We start from the raw sequence: 19,614 nt of genomic DNA on the forward strand, positions 1-19,614 counted from the left end.
TGCCAAGAAACTTAGGCAGGCCTCTCCTTGGCTCCAAAGACTTGGGCCGAGGTTGAACAGTCTGCCTCGATGCCACCAGTATCGACTCCTCTGTCTTGAGCCGATGGCTGGGGCATCGAGGCGGGTCACCGTCGGCTCCACTGCTCGGAGCCGACAAGGGTCGCCCGCTCAGACACTTCCTCCTCGGCGAAGTCTACCTCGGCACCGATGGAATCTGCTGTGGTATTCCCTCGGCGCCGATACTCATCGAGTCGCCTGAGCCAGTCCCCTAGCCCTTTGGGGCCGATGGAAGGCCTTCTCGAACCCGTTCTGTTTCCTCTCGGTCTTCGAGGATGTCGGATTCTGATATCGACAGGGTGCTCCAAAGACTGTTCCAGTCCCCAGTCTTCCAAAATTTGTTTGGTTCCGACCCAGCTGGTTTGAGCCGATGACCTTGGCCCACCCGTTGCCATTCCTCCTCCGACCGCCCGGCTCCGGAGCAGGTGCTGTTGGAGCCGGTGGAGATTCTAGGGTCGGCTCCGACCCTTACTCCAACCCGGCCGGGTCCGAGTTTGTACGTGGACTTCTTCGGCTGGACCCGGGGTGATGTTTGGGACCTATGCTTTTGGTTCCGAGCCTCCCCTCGGTGCCGGCTGCGGGACTCCGTCGGCTATCACGGCTCGAGTCCGGACACTCCCAGGATTCTGGGGGTCCGGCTTTCAGGGCCATGAGGAGTGCCTTGGCCAAGTCCTCTTCGCCATCTCTCCGGTTTTACCAGCACCTTCCTGGGCGTGGAGACTGGGTCTTTGGCTGTTCCCCTGTCCGTAGCCAGTGGAGCCCGAGGCCTGAGGTTACCCCAGTGGGGTTCCCCTCCTCCTGAGGGTTCTTGAGTTATCTTCAGAGGAACCCCAAGGAAGAGATCGTGCAAGAGGAAGCACGTGGACTCCCCGAGTCTATTACATCGGACACTGATATGGATGATGCGGAGGGTCCCAGTCGTCCTCGGATGATGTCTCATTTGCAGACATCTTAGAGATCCTCAAACAACGAGGCGGCTGGATATCCAAACCCCTCTGCTGACGAATCAGTGCTCCTCAAGGCCTTTGGGGCTCAGCCCTCCGCCTCCTGGGTGTCTCCGCCCTTGACGAGCTTCTGGATTTAGTTTGTCGAGGCGGGAACATCCAGATACCGTGGAACCAGTCCCTTCTCGTCCAAATAAATTCTTATCTGCTCCCCGAAGGAGTTCCTTACTAAAGGCGTGGCTGTAGATGCCATGGTGGTGGCATCTGCTACACAACAGGGCGTGGCAGAGGCTTCAGCGTCTATCCATCCTCCTAATAAGGAGTCTAGGAGTATGGATAGGTGCAGGAAGCGCACCCTGACTTCAGCGGCCTTTACCTTAAGGTCTCTGAACTATTTGGCACATTTTACAAGGCTTCAGAGGGATCTGGTCAAGGAGTTGTCAGATTCCTCTCGGGTAACCTACCTGAGCAGCTAGCCCAGTCGGTTAGCTCTCAGTTGGCTATCCTTACGTCAATTTCTAACTTCGTCCATGAGGCTCATTTCCTATGCGGCCGAAGGGCGGGAGGCAGGCACAGGCGTGGCTCTCGAGACAAGCCTGGCTCCGCTTGTGTCAGTTCGGAGGCCTTCAAGTCTTCCTTCGCCGGCGCTCCCTTTGATGTGTCCTCATTGTTTGGACCCAAGGTGAAAGACACCCTTACCGCTGTGAGCAGGAGGGAAAACGTTATCTGCCGTAGGGGCCCGTTATTCCACTCCCTTTGGCCTTACCCCAAGGCCAAAGGAGGGAAAATGTGGTTCGAAAATCTCGCAAGTTTTTCTCCCAACAGCAGGAAGATTCCCGTCCAGAGGCAGAGGGCGGGAAATTTTTCAGGGAGGCGCCGTCCCAGAGGCGGCAGAGGGCCCGCAATTCTGGAGACCGCGAGTCCTTTCGTGGCTCTTCAGCCTCCCACACGACATGAGGGATTGCCCGGCTGTGCTGCTCGAGCCAGTCGGGTGTCGCTTGCCAAGCACCTAGAAGCCTGGGAGTCAATCACTCAGGACAGATGGGTGCTTCGGATCATTGCCGGAGGTTACACCATCCCATTCAAAGACTCACCCCTCCGTCCAAGAGAATCCCGGGCCCACCACCCAGTCAAAGGGAAATAGCAGCCGCAGAAGCTTTAAAGCTGCTAGAAAAGGAGTCATCCAACCGGTCCCCACAGACCAGATCGGATCAGGAAATTACTCCAGGTTCTTTTAGTGCCAAAAAGACAGGGGACCTGAGACCAATATTGGATCTCAGCAGACTGAACCAATCCGTACGAAATCCAGATTCCGAATGGTCACGTTACAATCCATTCTCCCGTTGTTGGAGAAGGATGTTTGGATGTGCTCCATAGACCTCAAGGACGCCTATTATCACATTCCGATACATCAGGTGTCCAGAAGGTATCTGCGCTTCAGCCTGGGAGTCAGTCATTACCAATTTTGTGCTCTGCCCTTTGGTCTCACCACAGCCCCAGGGTGTTCACCAAGTGTTTGGCAGTAGTGACGGCTCACCTGAGAAGTCTTGGATTCCAAGTGTTTCCCTATCTCGACGACTGGCTCCTGACTGCCACCACCAGGCATCTACTAATGGACAACCTCAAAGCCACCATCTCCCTGGGTTTTTCCCTAGGGATTACATTCAATTGGTCAAAGTCTGTCTTGCTGCCCTCTCAGCATAAAATTTATAGGGGCAGAGATAGACTCAAGATTGATGCGTCCCTGCCGAAGGATCCGAATCTTACAGGGCCAAGTTCAAGCTCTGGTCTCGAGATCCAAAGCCCCAGCCAGGATGGTCCTACAGGTTTTAGGCTCAATGTCTGCCACGGTTCTTTTAGTTCCTCTAGCAAGATTACACATGAGGATTCTTCAGTGGCTCTTGTCAACTCAATGGTCCTTTCAGGATCTTCCCTCAATCATCACATCATGATTACGGAAATATGCAAAGGGACCTTCGCTGGTGGCTTCAGACATCCAACTTGGATCAGGAAAACCCTTTGTTCTCCCCTCCAGTAGTTACCCTGACGACAGATGCCTCCCAGATAGGGTGGGGGGGGCATTGTCTGGGCAGGCTAGTTCAGGGCTCCTGGCTTCCGGACGAAGCTCTTCTCCACATCAGCGTGTTGGAGATGAGGGCTGTTCTTCTATCCCTACAGGCCTTACACAAGTTTCTTCCTCAAGGCATCATCGCCATCCACACAGACAACATGTCGGTGGTTTGGTATCTGAACAAACAAGGAGGGACCAGATCGTATCCCCTTTGCAGAGAGGCCATGAGAGTGTGGGAATGGGCTGTAGCTACCAACCGCTTCTTGGTAGCGACCCACATCCCGGGAAAATCAAATGTATTGGCGGACAAATTAAGCAGGACAATTCTCTCTCCTCACGAATGGTCTCTAAGCGGCAAAGTAGCAGCTCAGGTTTTCAAGAGATGGGGGACGCCGTGCTGCGACCTATTTGCAACGCCACAAAACACCAAGTGCCAGAAGTTTTTCTCCTTGATTCCACATCAGGAAGTACCAGCCATGGATGCTCTAGCACAACCTTGGCCAACAGGGCTACTTTATGCCTTTCCTCCAATTCCACTCCTTCCAAAAGTTATTCAAAAAGCTTCTCATCTGGGGTCTTCAATGATTCTGATTGCCCCATACTGGCCTCGTCAGATATGGTTTCCCTACCTGAAAAAGCATGCAGTGGACGATCCGTGGACCTTGGACCTGATCCCGGATTTGCTAATCCATCAGTCGGGACATTGGCATCAGTCCCTTCAATCTCTAAAATTGACAGCTTGGCTCCTCCACTTCCAACCTTAGTTAGAAGGCACACACTAGACCCGGAAGTTGTTCACATTTTATCTTGACCCACAAACCCACCACTAACAAATTGTACCTCAGTAAGTGGAAGAGGTTTGCTATCTGGGCTCAACTCAAGGGCTTAGACCCTATCACTGCTCCTGTCCCAGAGGTTTTGAAATTCTTAACATCCCTGTTTAATCAGGGATCTTCTGTCTCAACTATTAAAGTCCAACTAGCTGCTATCTCGAAATTCCATGAATCCACGGATCCTCCTTTGATGAGCAGCAGACTATGCAAAACGTTCATTAAAGGTGCCAGTCTGTTAAGACCACCAGTTTTTCATCCTGCACCTCCATTGGGATCTTGATTTGGTGCTTCATGCATTAACATCTCCCCCTTTTGAACCGGCTGCTACATGCGAATTAAAATATCTGTCTTGGAAAACGGCATTCTTAGTGGCTATTACCTCTGCAAGGAGAGTCTCAGAGCTTCAAGCCCTGTCTATTAAACCACCGTACTTGATTTTCCACAAGGATAGAGTATCACTTAGGCCTAATCCATCCTTTGTCCCCAAAGTCTGTTCTAGTTTCTGTCTTCAACAATCTCTAGAGCTACCAGTTTTCTTTCCAAAATTCTCTAATGAAGCAGAATATACTCTCCATAAATTGGATGTTCACAGACAATTACGCTTCTATTTAGACAGGACTCAGCAACTTCGTAAGTCAGACCAGTTGTTTGTGTCCTTCTCAGATAATAAATTGGGCCAAACCATTACAAAAGCTACAATCTCAAAATGGATCAGAGATTGCATAACTCAGGCCTATTCTTCTTGAATAAACATCTTACATCATCTATCAAAGCTCATTCTACCAGAGCTATGGCTACTTCTATAGCCTTTCATTCCAAGCTCGCTATTTGAAATTTGTGCTGCGGCTACTTGGTCCAACCCGCACACTTCCATTTCCCACTACAAATTGGATGTGGCATCTAAAGGACGAGCATCATTTGGTTCCACGGTACTCAGGAGTGTTTTCCAGTGAGCCACCCAGGATTCAGGTGCTAGGGACGCTGTCCCATCATTCAGAATGTATGGATAGGATCACATAACATCTTTTAGTTATGTACTCACCATAACTTCAGATGTTTGGGATCCATCTCCTACATTCCTATACCCACCCTCCTTCCCCTGCCTTGCAGATCAGAAGAGATTGAACGGTTTTGAGTTCAACTGTTTTTATCTTGTTCCATCTGACGATGTTATATAAGCAGGGTATGCGTGTGTGCATGTATGCGGACAAACTAGATCTGGGGGACTGGTAGTGGTGCATCCTGGGATATAGTAAGCTCAGCCAATAAGAGACTTCGCTCTTTGGCATAAGCGTGCCGAGTCGGAGCCGAGGGATCGGCTCCGAACCCATCATTCAGAATGTAGGCGAGATGGATCCCAAACATCTGAAGTTATGGTGAGTACATAACTAAAAGTTTTTGTTGGGATATCTAGAAATTTAGCTTCTTTAACTGAGTGTGTTTTTTTATAACTGCTTACTTTCGAGTTGTTTTTGTCTCTGTTTTTTGGCCATCATTTATCTGCTAGTCCTTATATTCCCTTCCCAGCATCCAAATTGTTGTAGTTGCCCTATTTTGTCATAGTTCATTTAAATTAGAGACTATTAAACAACGCATTTTAGTTAGAGGGCTTTATCTCTAGGGTTCTTGCTGTTTTTTTCATAGTTTGTTTAGTGCAGTGTCGTTGTATAGTCTGTTTAAGTTAGAGGACTAAGTTTTTTCTCCCCTGTGTGTTTTGTGCCAGGGCCCATTTAAGTTAGAGGGCTTAGTCTTGTTTTTCCCCATGTGTGTTGTATTTCCAATAGCTTGGCCTGTTTAAGTTTAGGGTGTCAGTCTTTAAAAAAAAAAAAAAAAAAAAAACTTTGTTGTAGTTTTTATTGCTGTTATTCTTGACATTAACAATGTCGGGTGAAGAATCTAAGCCTTTGAGTTTCAAAAAATGTGAAAAGTGTAGCAAAAAGATGCCCCCTTACTGATAAACACACCCTTTGTGTTTATTATTTGGGGGTAGTCCACCTCAGGAGTCATGATATATCTGTCATTCTTTTAATCATAGAGCCCACCTGGAGATGAAAAATAAGCTGATACTAAAGGTCTTCTTAAAACCCCCTTCTTAGAGGCTCTAGAAGAAGAGGTACGAGTTCACCTAAATCATACAAGTCTACTTCTACTAAATCTTACAAGTCAGAAAAATCTGTTAAAAAAACCTTCCCCATCTACTTCTTTGGATGCAGCATATAAGATACCCAAATTGTCCTCTTTGGATCTGAAAGTTACTGGATCAAACAGCCCCATCAGCTCCGACTCCTCCTTGCTCGGTGCCAGTGGAGTTTGAACTAAGGAGCTGGTCTCCCCACCTTGGACCCAGTATCTCCTATTTTGAGGTCTGCTAGTCTTCAAAAGATGATCTCGCCCACCCCTTCGATCCGGTCTTCTATGAGTCTTGTGGATGAAGGTGTGGATAGGGTGGTTCAGAGACTATTACAAACACTGGCACTGGCAAAATTACTGTTGGATCCAACCCCCAGGGCTTTGGATCCTGCAACATCCACCTTTTCTGCTCCATGTCCTCCTCTGATCCAACCTCTGGCTTTGGAGTCAGAAGATCTGGAGTTATTAGTGGAACTGTCAGATCCAAGACCCACCTCTAGTTCCACGGATCCGACTATGGCTCAGACTTCCTCAGCTGTATTGGAGCTGGAGTTTAGGGGGGGGTGAGTCAGATCGGACAGCTATCGGATCCGACTTTGCCTCTTGGATCCTCGGCTCAGGTGAGTTTGGTTCCTACCTTGGCCTCGGGTCTGTCGTTTTTGGTTACGGGGGGGGGGGTCCTTCGGCTTCTTCAGATCCAGAGATATCCTCAGATCATGGACGGGGGCTATCGAGGTCATGAGGAGGGTGCTGTCTCCACAGACAGGTCTGCAGTCCTCTCCGTATATTCCTCCCCCTATTGGCACCAGTGACTGCCTCTTTACCCCTGCTTCCACAGGGACACAGAAACCCTAGGCCTCAGGATGCCCCACAGAGCACCCCTCACTCTTCCAAAACCTCACCAGAGTACCCTTCTGAGGAGGTTCCTCGGAATAGGCTGTGCAAGAGGAAGCACTTACACTCCGCAGAGGAGTCTGTCACTTCCGATATGGACCTTGATGATGCTGAAGGGTCCCCACGGTAGACTCCTGATGATGTCTCATTTGATGTCTCATTTGGAGACATCCTGGAGATACTTAGAGAGGTGGCTGCAAGTTCTCCAACCCTTCGGCAGAGGAGTCTGTATACCTGAAGGCTTTTGGGTCTCACCCTTCCACGTCTTGGGTGTCTTTGCCTTTTGATGAGCTTCTGGATCTGGTTTCTCGAAAGGCGTGAGAATCCCCAGTTTCTATGGAAGCTATTCCTAGGAGGCCAAATAAGTTTATGACATCTCCCTCTGACAAAACCTTTTTAACTAAAGGAGTCCCAGTTGATGCCATGGTCGTGGCGGCGGCCAAAAAGAAGGGACTCTGTGAGACCTCATCTTTCCATCTTCTAAACAAGGAGTCCAGGACTATGGACAGGTATGCGGTATAGAACGTGCATCTTTTCCTCAGCAGCCTTTTCTGTCAGATCGCTGAACTATCTTACGCATTTCACTAGACTGCAGAGGGATCTGTTGAGAGAGTGAGGAGATACCCTCCAATGTTCAGTAGCTGAAGGGGTCTCTGACAAAAGTATCCTCTCAGCTCACTACCTTAAACTCAGTGGTTAACTCGTCCATGAGGCTCATATCATATGCAGCTGATGGAGCGAGTAGAGCAGTGGGTTCTGGAATTTCCTTAAGGAGACATTCTTGGATCTGCTTATGTGACATCGCGGAACATTTTAAGTGTTCCTTTGTAAATTGCCCATTTGACAGCTCGTCTTTGTTCGGGCCAAAGATAAAGGACACACTGACCAGGTGTGACCAGGAAGGAAAAACTCTGCCATATGATTCCATTTTTCCATGCCTACTAGACCTTATCCCAAAGGTCAGCGAGATAGTGATAAGATGTGGTTCCGAAAATCACAGTGATCTTTTCAGGTCACACGTGGTGAAACTTCCTCCAGAGGCAGAGGGGAAAGTAATAAATGAAGGCGCCGATTTCGGGAGAGAGAGGGTCTGCAAAATCAAAGCAACAGAGAATCTTTCTTTGGTAGGCCCTTTCAGCACTCCTGAAAGGAGGCCTGACTGTCCAGCTCTGGAGGCAGTTGGGGGTCACTTATCCTTGTACCCAGAAGCCTGGCGACAAATAAAAGACAAATGGGTACAAAGCATCATATTCAGAGGTTATGTTATTCCATTCTCCCTTCCTGCCCCAAATATGAAAAACGTTCCACCCAGTCAGAAGGAACAGGCAACTCTAGAAATTCAAAATTTGCTAGACAAAAGAGTTATCCAAAAGGTTCCCACAGACCAAGTAGGATTCAGAACTTACTCAAGATTCTTTTTAGTTCCAAAGAAAACAGGGAAATGGAGACAAATTCTGGATCTCAGCTTTCTAAAAAATCAGTAAAGAAGAGCAAGTTCTGGATGGTGACACTGCAGTCTATTCTCCCATTTTTGGGAAAAGACAATTGGATGTGCTCTATAGACCTCCAGGATGCGTACTACCACATAAAAATGAATAGGGGATCCAGGAGACACTTGCGCTTTCAACTGGGAACCAGTCACTTCCAGTTTCGAGCTCTGCCCTTTGGTCTCACTACAGCTCCCAGAGTATTCACCAAATGTATGGCAACACTAACGGCTCACTTGATACTACTAGGATTCCATGCGTTTCCATACTTAGACGACTGGCTCTTAACCTCTATGACCAGGCATCAGCTAATCAAAGCCAGAAATTCAACCTTGCAACTCTGCTCCTACCTAGCGATTACGATAAACTATGAAAAATGGCCATACCACCCTGAATGCGCCCAATCTCGTCCAATCTCGGAAGCTAAGCAGGGTCGGGCCTGGTTAGTACTTGGATGGGAAACTGTCTGGGATTACCAGGTGCTGTAGACTAGTAGCTGACTCCAAGTCAGACTGCCGACTAGTCGCAAGTGGAGTCCCACAGGGAATGGTCCTGGTTCCTCTCCTGTTTGGTATCTACATCTCAGAAGTCTAGGCCAACACAAAGGGACTCTGGCTGACAAAGTTCGCAGGTGATTGCAAGTTGGGAGCCATTATTAACTCCCCAAGTGATGTTGACATCCTACAGAAATGCCTCACTGAGACCAACAACCAGTGTCAGAACCATGGCTTTAAGCTCAATGCCAAAAAATGTGTCATCATCCCCTTTGGGAAAAACCCAGTTCCATGAATTACCACATCGATGGTAGTCCACTGAACACAGAAGGCGTTATAAGAGATCTGGGAATACAGGTTGATAGCAACCTCTCTTTTGACCACCACATTGCCACTGTGGTCAGAATGTCCTTCTACGTGGCACATCTCATTACTAAGGGTTTTGCATCCAGGAAGAATGAGGTCATTGTCTCCCTCTACTCTTCTCTAATTAGGCCAGTTATAGAGTACAATGTCCCATTTGGCATGTACCTCACTAGACACCTGCAACAACTGAAGAGACAGCAAAAGTACCTCACAGAGGATCCCAGGCCTTAAACACTTGTCCAATATGGACAGACTCAAAAAACTCCAACTATTCTCTGTCTCATATCGCCTAATTAGAGGCAATCTCTGCTTGACTTACAAAGTCATGTGTGACCCAGCTCTGTTAGAAATGCTACATCTAAAGAAATCCCAATCCCTCCATACCACACACTTCAGAGACTTCAACCTCATTACCACAATCAACAGAATGTGCTGGAGGGACAGGGTCATAACCCAGAAGACTGCCCATGCTATGGAATAGACTTCCCATACATATCAACAGAGCACCTCACTGGCCCTCTTCAAGAGAAATCTTGATGAGTGGATGGGAAATAGAAAATTCACCCTGGGGATCTCTCCAGTGGCTCTACTCGACACAGGCACTGGGAACTAAGGTCGGGTGGCATGATGCCAGGGTAATCCTATGGACTAGGCTTGTAAAGGCTCCAGGGCCATTAGCCTAGTACACACCTATGAACTTATGAACCTTGGAGCCTTCTCAGCATGTGGTATTCATAGGGGCAGAATGGTGGCGAGACTTCCACCAGAAAGGATACAATCTCTAAGTTGCCAAGTGAGATATCTTTTGAAAAGGAAGAAAGCCCAAGCGAAGATGCTTCTCAAAGCTCTAGGGACGATGGCAGCAGTGATAGTTTTGATTCCCCTAGCACGGCTGCATATGAGGATTCTTCAGTGGCTGCTATCCACTCAGTGGTCAATGCAAGAACTGTCTATCTCACAAAATAATTATAATAGAAACTTGCAAGAAGGATCTTTGATGGTGGTTGCACTCCTCTCAAGTGACTCTAGGTCGACCGTTTGTTTTCCCCCAGCCTGTGACCACAGTGACCACAGATGCCTCTCAAATAGGGTGGGGGGAATTATCTGGGAAAGACAGTCCAAGGCACCTGGCAGGATCACGAGGCCTACTTGCACATAAATTTCCTAGAGATGAGAGCAGTGCTTTTAGCATTTCAGGCACTCCATGACTCTCTCCTCCTGGGAACCATTATAATCCAAGCAGCCAACATGTCAGTTGTATGGTATATAAACAAGGAGGAACCAGATCTTGCCCCCTTTGTCGAGAGGCCCCGAGAGTATGGCAATGGGCAACCTCCTCCCAATGTTTTCTGATAGCAACTCACATTCTGAGGAAATCCAACGTGATAGAGGACAGGCTCAGTAAAGCAATTTTGATGCCTCACTATTGGTCTCTGAAACTTGAAACAGTGGAAAATTGTTTCTGAAAATGGAGCCAGCCTTGCTGCAACCTATTTGCGACATCTGTGAATGCCAAATGCAGCAACTACAGTGCCATCATCCCCCCTCCGGGGGAGTCACCAAGGGATGCATTTGTTTATGATTGGCCCCTGTGCCTCCTGTATGCTTTTCCACCTTTTCCAGTAATTCCCAAAGTCATTCAGAAAGCCAGATGTTATTCGTGTTTCCTGTTGCAGTCATCACACTTGGGTTATCTACCTGCAGGTAGCCCTCAGTCAACCCGAATACCAGAGTCTTAGTATTTCTGCGTCAGATGCTGTTGCTTCTTCCATGAAGTCAGGGGTATAAAACAGGCAGCCAACGCCATTACATCAATCTTTCTTGCCGAGGAGGAGCCCGAAGCTGAAGCAGTTCACAAATGCTGGTCGGCCACTACCTGAAATTTTCATTTTCGAGTTATAATCCTGAAGTCTTCTAAAGCTAAATACCCCTTTGGGGATCCTTTTTTCTTGCTCTAACCGATGTTAGCAAAAGTTAACAATTGTCTTGCCTGTGGAAATCAAATACCTCACAGAGATTTTCATTCTTACTGCATCACCTGTTTAGGCCCAGACCACGACGTCCCTCATTGTCTGCTTTGTGCTTTGTTTAATGCCAGAACCATTCGTCGTCGGGCTGTCTTTGTCACTAAATTCTTTCGTTCTCGTTCTCCGTATTCCAAAATGGCTTCGATAAGCCATCTGACTACCGATTTTCTGAAAAACGTAAAGATAAAGACAGAGACAGACTGCATAGGTCCATAACTGCTGATGATGCTTCTGTTAAGCTAGTCGCCAGTCCGCCGGTACTTAGTGAGGCGCCTTTGCAGCCCCTGATGCCCACTTCTGTGGATTCACAGGCCTCTGCTGAGACCCATTCATAGTCTGGTATGCCGCTAGATGCTTCTTCGACTATCGAACCTGCGGATGTCTCTACCTTGGATGGGTCTGGAGCCGCTGTGCAGGCACCAGCTTCTGAGGGTGTATTTGGTCCTACCGATGTTCGAATCAAACCAACGACTTCATTTTTAGCCAAAACGACCAAGTTTTGTAGGCCCAGAGTAGCACTACGCCTAGAAAACCGATGACCAAAGTGCATGCTCAAGCTCCCATGCCACAGAAACAAATGCTTAGAATGGCTGAAGACCTTATTACCCTAATTAGGGGAAGCCAGCCTTCCCCTGCTAAGAGACAAAGAATTGAGTTCCCTTCTGATTCTACAGACCAGGAGTCCGATGACTCTGATTATCAGGACATGCCCTTATCAGCCTATGAGGATTCAGATGCAGAGGAATCCATTCCCTCTGCCCCCTTCCAGAGGATTTTTCTTTTGGTGAAACTTTGCATACTTTGAGAGCATTTCCACTGAGAATGCCAAGACTACCCTCAGTCCAAAAAGAGACTCCGATAATTTTTAGAGTTGCCTCAGCACAGGCCTCTAGCTATACCCCCTGCCCTGGATGTTGTAGATGATGTTTTTATGTTATCCAGTCTTACTCCAGATACATTACCCCCAGCCTCTAGGAAAAAATGGTATTATTTCCAGATTGTGCAGAAAATAAAGATCTGCAAGAGCTAATGAATTCTGCAAACCAAGTTAGTAAGAATACATTGCAGTGTGGCTTTGATGCCCTAGAAGCATCTTGCAGGGCTGCAGTCACTGGGTCTGTACTGAGAAGGCATGCCTGGCTGAAGGAACAAAGTTTGCCAGATCATGTCAAATCCAAATTACTAGATGCTCCTTTAAGTAAGGACTGCTTGTTTGGCACCAAAGCAGAAGAAGTTCTTAAAAAGATAGAAGAAAAAGCTAAATCTATGCAAACTGTCAAATAATTCTTACAAGTGCAACCACCTAGATTCAGTAGGCATTGGCCTTCTAAAAACTGGTCCTTTCCAGCCCCTTCCAGGCCTTTTCCAGACCAGACCTAGGGGAAGCAGGCCACCCAGACTACAATCTCAGGGTATGCACAAATCTAAACAATGGAGTGCCCCCACCCCAAAAACAGGGAGTAGTAAGCCTCCCCCTTAAGGAAAAAGTTCACAATGACTTTGCAATTAGCCTTTCCAGCCCTGACCAATTACTTGTGCCCCTAGGTGGAAAACATGCCCTTCATGCAAACAGTTGGATGTCCATTACCCAGGACCGCTGGGTCCTAAACATTGCATCCCGGGGGTACAAATTCTACTTCCATTCGCTGCCAACCCCAAGAGGGTTTCCAGACCTTCCTCCAAACCAGTGGGCAAAGTCTCAAAAGCAAGTTCTTTCCCTGCTCAATATCACAGCTATTCAACCTGTTCCAGTAGAACAAAGGGGTCAGGGTTTCTACTCCAGATGTTTCCTGGTGCCCAGAAAAGAGGGCTCTTGGTGCCCAATCTTGGATCTTTCAATTCTCAACTCCTTTCTGGTGATCCCAAAATTCAAGATGCTTACCCTGCAACAGCTTCTCCCTATGCTAGTCAAGGATGCCTGGTTAGTCACTCTAGACTTAAAAGAAGTTTATCTGCACATCCCCATAAGGGAGTCATTCCGGAAATATCTATATATCAGGGCAGGCTCTATGCAGTATCAGTTCTCTGCACTTTTCTTTGGCTTATCTACTGCACCCAGAGTATTCATAAAGTGCCTGGCTCCAGCCATTGCATACTGCAGGCAGAGAAATATCCAAAATTTCCCATACTTGGACGACTGCCTGATTCAGGCAGACTATCAGGACTTGCTATTTCAGCACCTGGCATTTGTAAAAAGCCTTCTCACTTCATTGGGGTACACCATCAACGAAGATAAATCACATCTGGTACCCAGTCAAAAGATTGTATTCCTGGGAGCAAACTTGGACACAACTTCCTAGATGGTATTTCTCACTTCAGAAAAACAGGTCTATCTGACGAACTGCTTCAAACAAATGGCCACCAGAACCCAGCTTTTTGCAAGAAAAATACTGCAAGCCCTAGGGTTCATAGCCTCATGTATTCTGCTAATTCCATATGCAAAACTGCATATGAGGAAACTTCAATGGTACTTAAAAAGTCTTTGGTGTCAACATTCTCAGGACCTGGAAATGGTCATTCCTATCATACCTTATCTAAGAACATAGTTCCTTTGGTGGGCAGAAGCATGCAACCACGACAAGGGACTGCTTTTCACTCAACCCCTTACCGCCCAAACCCTGACAAGAGACTCATCAGACTATGCATGGGGGGTTCACATGGCAGGCAAATGCATTCAGGGCCACTGGAGCCCAGGCCAAATTCACCTGCACATCAATCAAAAGAGGTGCTAGCTGTACAGAATGCTTTGACAGCCTTCAAATACCTAATCCTTCCAGGACAATTACTTACAAAACAGACACCACCACAGTTATGTGGTACATAAACAAGCAGGGGGGGAACCCATCTTTACCCACTCTGCAGGTTATCCATAGCCCTGTGGAATTCAGCCTTGAGCAACCAAGTGCACCTACAAACTCAATTCCTGCCAGGCAAACAAAATTCACTGGCAGACAACTTAAGCAGAAATCTCCAAATTGGAGCCCAACACCTTCAACCTTCTGATTCAGAGGTGAGGGACACCAGAGGTGGACCTCTTTGCTTTCCCCGAGAACCACCAGTTGAGCAAATACTGCACCAGGAACCCTCACAGCAGGGCCTGGGAGGTGGATACCTTATCCTTTCATTGGGAAAACCTCTCAATTTATACCTTTCCCCCTCTGCCCCTTCTCTCAAGAGAGCTATTCAGGATAAAACAGGACAGGCCAAGGGCAATTCTTATTGCCCCAGACTGGCCACGTCAGCACTGGTACCCACTCTTACGCAGCCTGACAACAGTACCACCCTGGCACCTTCTCCAGACTCCTACCCTGCTGTCTCAGTAGGAGGGACAGATTTTGCATCCACAATTGCAAACCCTAAACCTTGCAGCCTGGCTAATCCCTTGAATATCCCATCAACCCTCAGCAAACTTGTAGCCAGAAGGCCTAGTACTAGGAAATCCTATGCTGAAAAGTGGAAAAGATATTGTTCTTGGAATCAGTCTCAAGGGAAGGACGCAGCAGTGCCCTCCTTACCTCTAATCCTGGATTACCTAGCAGAGCTACTCCACAGAGGCCTATCCTTCTCCTCTATTAAGATTCATGCCTCTGTCATCTCAGCTCACCCCTGCCAGGGACCTTAACTTTGTACTGGAAAAGCTCACGCTGCCCTCTTTTGAACCTGCTGCCTCAGCAGAGTTAAAATTCCTCTCTTGGAAAACAGCCTTGCTTCTAGCCATCACTTCAGCAAGAAGAGTTACAGGCACTGATGGCTGTGGAACCCTTCATTATTTTCCATGCTGACAGGGTTTCCCTCGGGACTAACCCGCCCTTTATGCCTAAGGTGGTGTTCAGTGTGGCTCTAAACCAATCCATCCATTTGCCAACCTTCTTCCCTAATCCCCAGAATAAAGGGAAAAGGATTCTGCACTCCTTGGACGTGCACAGACAGCTCAGGTTCTATCTTGACAGGACTAAGCCTTTCAGAAAATCTGACCAGCTGCTAGTCAGCTTTGCTACAGGGGCAGAGGGCAAGGCCATTTCAAAACAAGCCATTTCCAAATGGATAGCACACTGCATCCTTTTCTGCTACAAGCACCATGAAAACCTACCCCACAGGGGATCAAACCGTATTCCACTAGGGCTACTTCCACCTCTACAGCATTTCTCAGGGGAGTCCCTATCAGGGACATTCTGGAGGTTGCTACCTGGAGTTCTTACACACCTTCACCAAGCATTACCTCTTACCTATCTTTTCTAAATTCAGGGCAGGATTTGTTACAGAAGTCTTGCAAGGCCTACTAGCCAGCCCTAACACTTCTTGACTGCCTCCACCCTTCCTCAGCTTTGGGAATCAACCCAAGTGTGATGAGTGCAACAGTGAAACATGAAGAACATAGTACAGTTGTGTACACTTACCATAAATGTAGATGTTAGAGTGTATTCACTGTTGCAGTCCTGGTTTCCCTCCCTCCAGCCCCCTGGCTTTCTCTATCTTTTTACCTCTCTTCTCTATGCCCATTCCTAATGGCATTGGTATTTACTTTTCAGTGGTGGTATTCCCCACTATATACCAGCTCCCTATTTGGGGGCTCCTGACATTTGGGGCAAGAAAAACTGATGAAATGGCGTCAGCTGCCTGTTTTATACCCCTGACGACCTGATGTCATGGAAGAAGTGACAGCATCCGACGCAGAAATACTAAGATTCTGGTATTCGGGCCTACTGAGATCTAAACCGCAGGCAGATAACACAAGTGTAATGACTGCAACAGTGAATACACTCGAACATCTACATTTATGGTAAGTGTACACAACTGTACTTTCTTTCGGAAGGGATTTGATACTCATCGCTCCATACTGGCCTCACCAAATCTGGTTTCCCTTCCTGTGGCCTCATCTTTGGGAAGAGCCTTGTATTCTGGACCCAGTTCCAGACGTTCTGTGTTGTGCATCATGGTCTCTCCCCCCTTCCTTTCAAACCTGCAAAAACTGACAGCATGGCTGCTCTAATTCCAGCAATAGCCAGGTTTCCAACTCACTCCTCTTGACTTAAACACATGCTTATCTCTTCCCATAAGGCATCTACAAGGAAAATTTATAAAAGCAAATGGAAACTATTCTGCCAATGGGTTATCAATAGCAATTTTGATCCTTTTTTTCTGCTCCTATTACTTTCATTCTGGACCTCTTAGCAAAACTTTTTAACGACAGTGCACCTGCAGCCACTATTATGGTTCAGCTTGTAGTGATCTCCAATTTCCATGTGGGACACTTTGGCTCCAACATAATGTCTCATAAACTATGCAAAGCTGTCTCAAAGGTACTATGTTATTACGACTGCCTATTAGAGATCCTCCAGCGCCATGGGACCCAAATTTCATTCTATCCTGCACAGTTTTTCCTCCCTTTGAACCAGCATCATCTTGCAAATTGAAACTTTTGACTTGGAAAACCATTTTCTTGATTGTAATCACATCTGCTAGAAGGGTGTCAGAGTTGCAAGCATTATGCATAAAGCCCCCATATTTGCTTTTCTATAAAGACAGGGGGTGTCTTTGCGAGCAAACTCCTCCTTTTTACTTGAAGTGGTTTCAGAAACAAATTTAAACCAAAGTATAGAATTACCAGTTTTCTTTCCAAATTACAAAAACAAGGCAGAGTACATGTCACATCAGCTGGATGTACACAGTTACATGTTTACCTACATAGGACTGCAGAATTCCGAAAATCTGATCAGTTATTTGTTTCTTTTTCAGATTCGAAGAAAGGATCCCATCTCTAAAGTTACACTTTCCAAATGGCTTTCAGACTGTATAACTTTTATTTACAAGTCTGAAAATAAAGAACATTACAACCTGTGAGAGATGCACTTACATACCCAAACTGGAAGCAAAACTCTGGTTCAAAGGGAGGAAAGACTATGCAGAATAGAATGAAATTTAGGTCCCATGGTGCTGGAGGATCTCTAATAGACAGTCGTAATAACATAGTACCTTTGAGAAAGCTTTGTATAGTTTGAGACATTATGTTGGAGCCAGAGTCTCCCACATTGAAATTGGAGATCGCTACATGTACACAGACAACCCTTTCCTCCTACCACCCCAACACTACAACCTGTGAGAGATGCACTTACATAACCAAACTGGAAGCAAAGCTCTCTCCAGCCAACATTGGTCTAGACAGTCGAGGAGAAAGGTAACACCTGCACTACACCTCAAGCAACACATAGTGCTTCAAAACCCACACCATCAACATCCACACATAGCAACACTAAACCCACATATGCGGAGGCCCTTAACATAGCACCCAACAACAGTCCCTAAGGCAAGACAGCGTACCCAACACTTTAGTCATAAGTGACTCTATAGTCATACACACTGATGTCCCACTCACCAGGCTGAGCAAGTAGCAAATTACAGTCAGCTGCCTGTCGGGTGCCAGGATCCGCCACATAACGCATGCACTCAAGTCACTCCACAACAAGTACAAATACGACTCTCTCATTGTCCATGTTGGAGTGAATGACTTGAGACGTACCCCCCCTGGATTACATGAAGAGACATGGAAGAGCTCTTGCATCATGTGGCCCAGACAGGTATGACCTTAGCCCTGAGTAGCATCCTGCCTTCACCCAGAATGATACCACAGTATAAGGACAAAATGATTGACTTCAACAATTGGCTAAGCTTTTGGTGTCATTCAAAGGGGATCCAGTATCTGTCTGCCTGGGATGACATGATCGACAAACCATGATGCTTTGCCAGAAATGGTCTGCACCTGTCACCCCTGGGATTCAGGTTACTGGCTAAAGCTCTTGCCACCCCTATAATGCCTTTTTTAGGCAAGGTTCAAAGGACAAAACCACCACCATAACAGATACAAGCATGCAAAATCTGAATGTAATGCTACTCAATGCTAGAAGTCTAAACCTCAAAATGCAGTCTCTCTCTCTCGAGACACACCTAAAAATAGAGAACATCGATATCTGTGCAGTAACTGAGACCTAGTTCAAGACTCCAGAGAGCACCCCTGCAATACCAGGCGACAACTCTTACCACACTTTTCAGCCGCCAAACCAAGACCAAAACACTAAAGGTGGAGGAGTGTCCATATTCACCAGGATATTCACACTTCTGAAATTCTCCAGGTGCAACTAACACTAGGTAAGACTGCAATCCAAATTGTAGTTTGCTACAGATCCCCCACCATGCCCCAAGATTCTCACTACACCTTTCTAAACATACTGGAAAATATTAAGATATAACCAAACACCCTAATACTGGGTGATTTCAATTACCCTACCATTAACTGGGAAAACTACTCGGGTACCAACACCTTTTCCCAACTGTTCTTAGAATTCCTAAATTCCAATTCCCTGGATCAACTAATCCATTGTCCCACCTGGTCATTACCAACATGGGTGATAGATGCTCCACACCAGTGGTCACCCCCTCATTGGTCAGGTCTGACCATAAGCAAATCACCCTTGACATCCACATCCCACCCCCATCCCCCAGTAAGGAAACCTCCATAAAAAACTTCTCCAAAGCCAACTTCATGCTACTTAAGTCAGAAGTGACAAACTTCATGGCACCCATGCAGATGGGAGCTGAAAGTTCGACTGCCGAATCCTACAAAAAAGACACTGTATGAGCACATCCACTCGTGCATGAATCGTGCCATTCCCAAATAGAACCAAGACTCTCTCCTCCAAAAAAAGGAAGCCAAATCCGGTGGTCCCCTGCCATAAACAAACTATACAACAGAAGGAAGAAACTGTTGCAGAAAAGAGGACAATCCCAGGATGCAAATAAACTCCATTACCAGCCTCAGTAAGAAGCTGAGGTCCCTCATAAAATCCTCCAAAGCTAGTTATGAAAATAAAATTGCCAAAGATTCCAAAGACAAAAACAAGGCATTCTATAGTTATGTCAAGAATCTAAATGGCAATGCTCAGATCTGCTCTGAGCTACAACAGAATGGCATTAAATATACTGGTCCCAAGGATATTGCCAATATCCTGGCAGATCAGTTTAGTGCCAACTTCACCCCCCCCTCTCACCCCCTAAAGAGGGCCCACCTCAATACCAAAAGATTGCCAAATTCTGGTAATCACGGCCACACAGGTAGAAACTGCACTCTCCAAAGCTAAGAATACAGCATCCATGGGACCAGATGACATCCCGGGCTGTGTACTACATGAACTACAAAATGAACTGGCAACTCACCTAAGTGTCATGTTTAATTATAGCTTCACCTCAGGCTTCGTGCCCACTGAGTGGCGCGCAGCTACAGTTATCCCACTCCACAAGGGGGGATCCACCTTGGATC

At 46.9% G+C, this 19,614-nt stretch overlaps 1 protein-coding gene and 1 pseudogene across 1 annotated transcript in view; both read left to right on the forward strand.

The window, feature by feature from the left end:
• Window positions 1–19,614, forward strand: part of IQGAP3 (IQ motif containing GTPase activating protein 3) — a 2,364,408-nt gene that overhangs the window by 1,247,943 nt on the left and 1,096,851 nt on the right. The window lies entirely within an intron of this gene.
• On the forward strand, window positions 8,789–8,907 carry LOC122809940 (annotated as a pseudogene).

The sequence above is a fragment of the Protopterus annectens genome, chromosome 8.part0 (genome assembly GCF_019279795.1).
Source record: "Protopterus annectens isolate FY-2018-M chromosome 8.part0, PAN1.0, whole genome shotgun sequence".
Classification (NCBI taxonomy): domain Eukaryota; kingdom Metazoa; phylum Chordata; order Ceratodontiformes; family Protopteridae; genus Protopterus; species Protopterus annectens.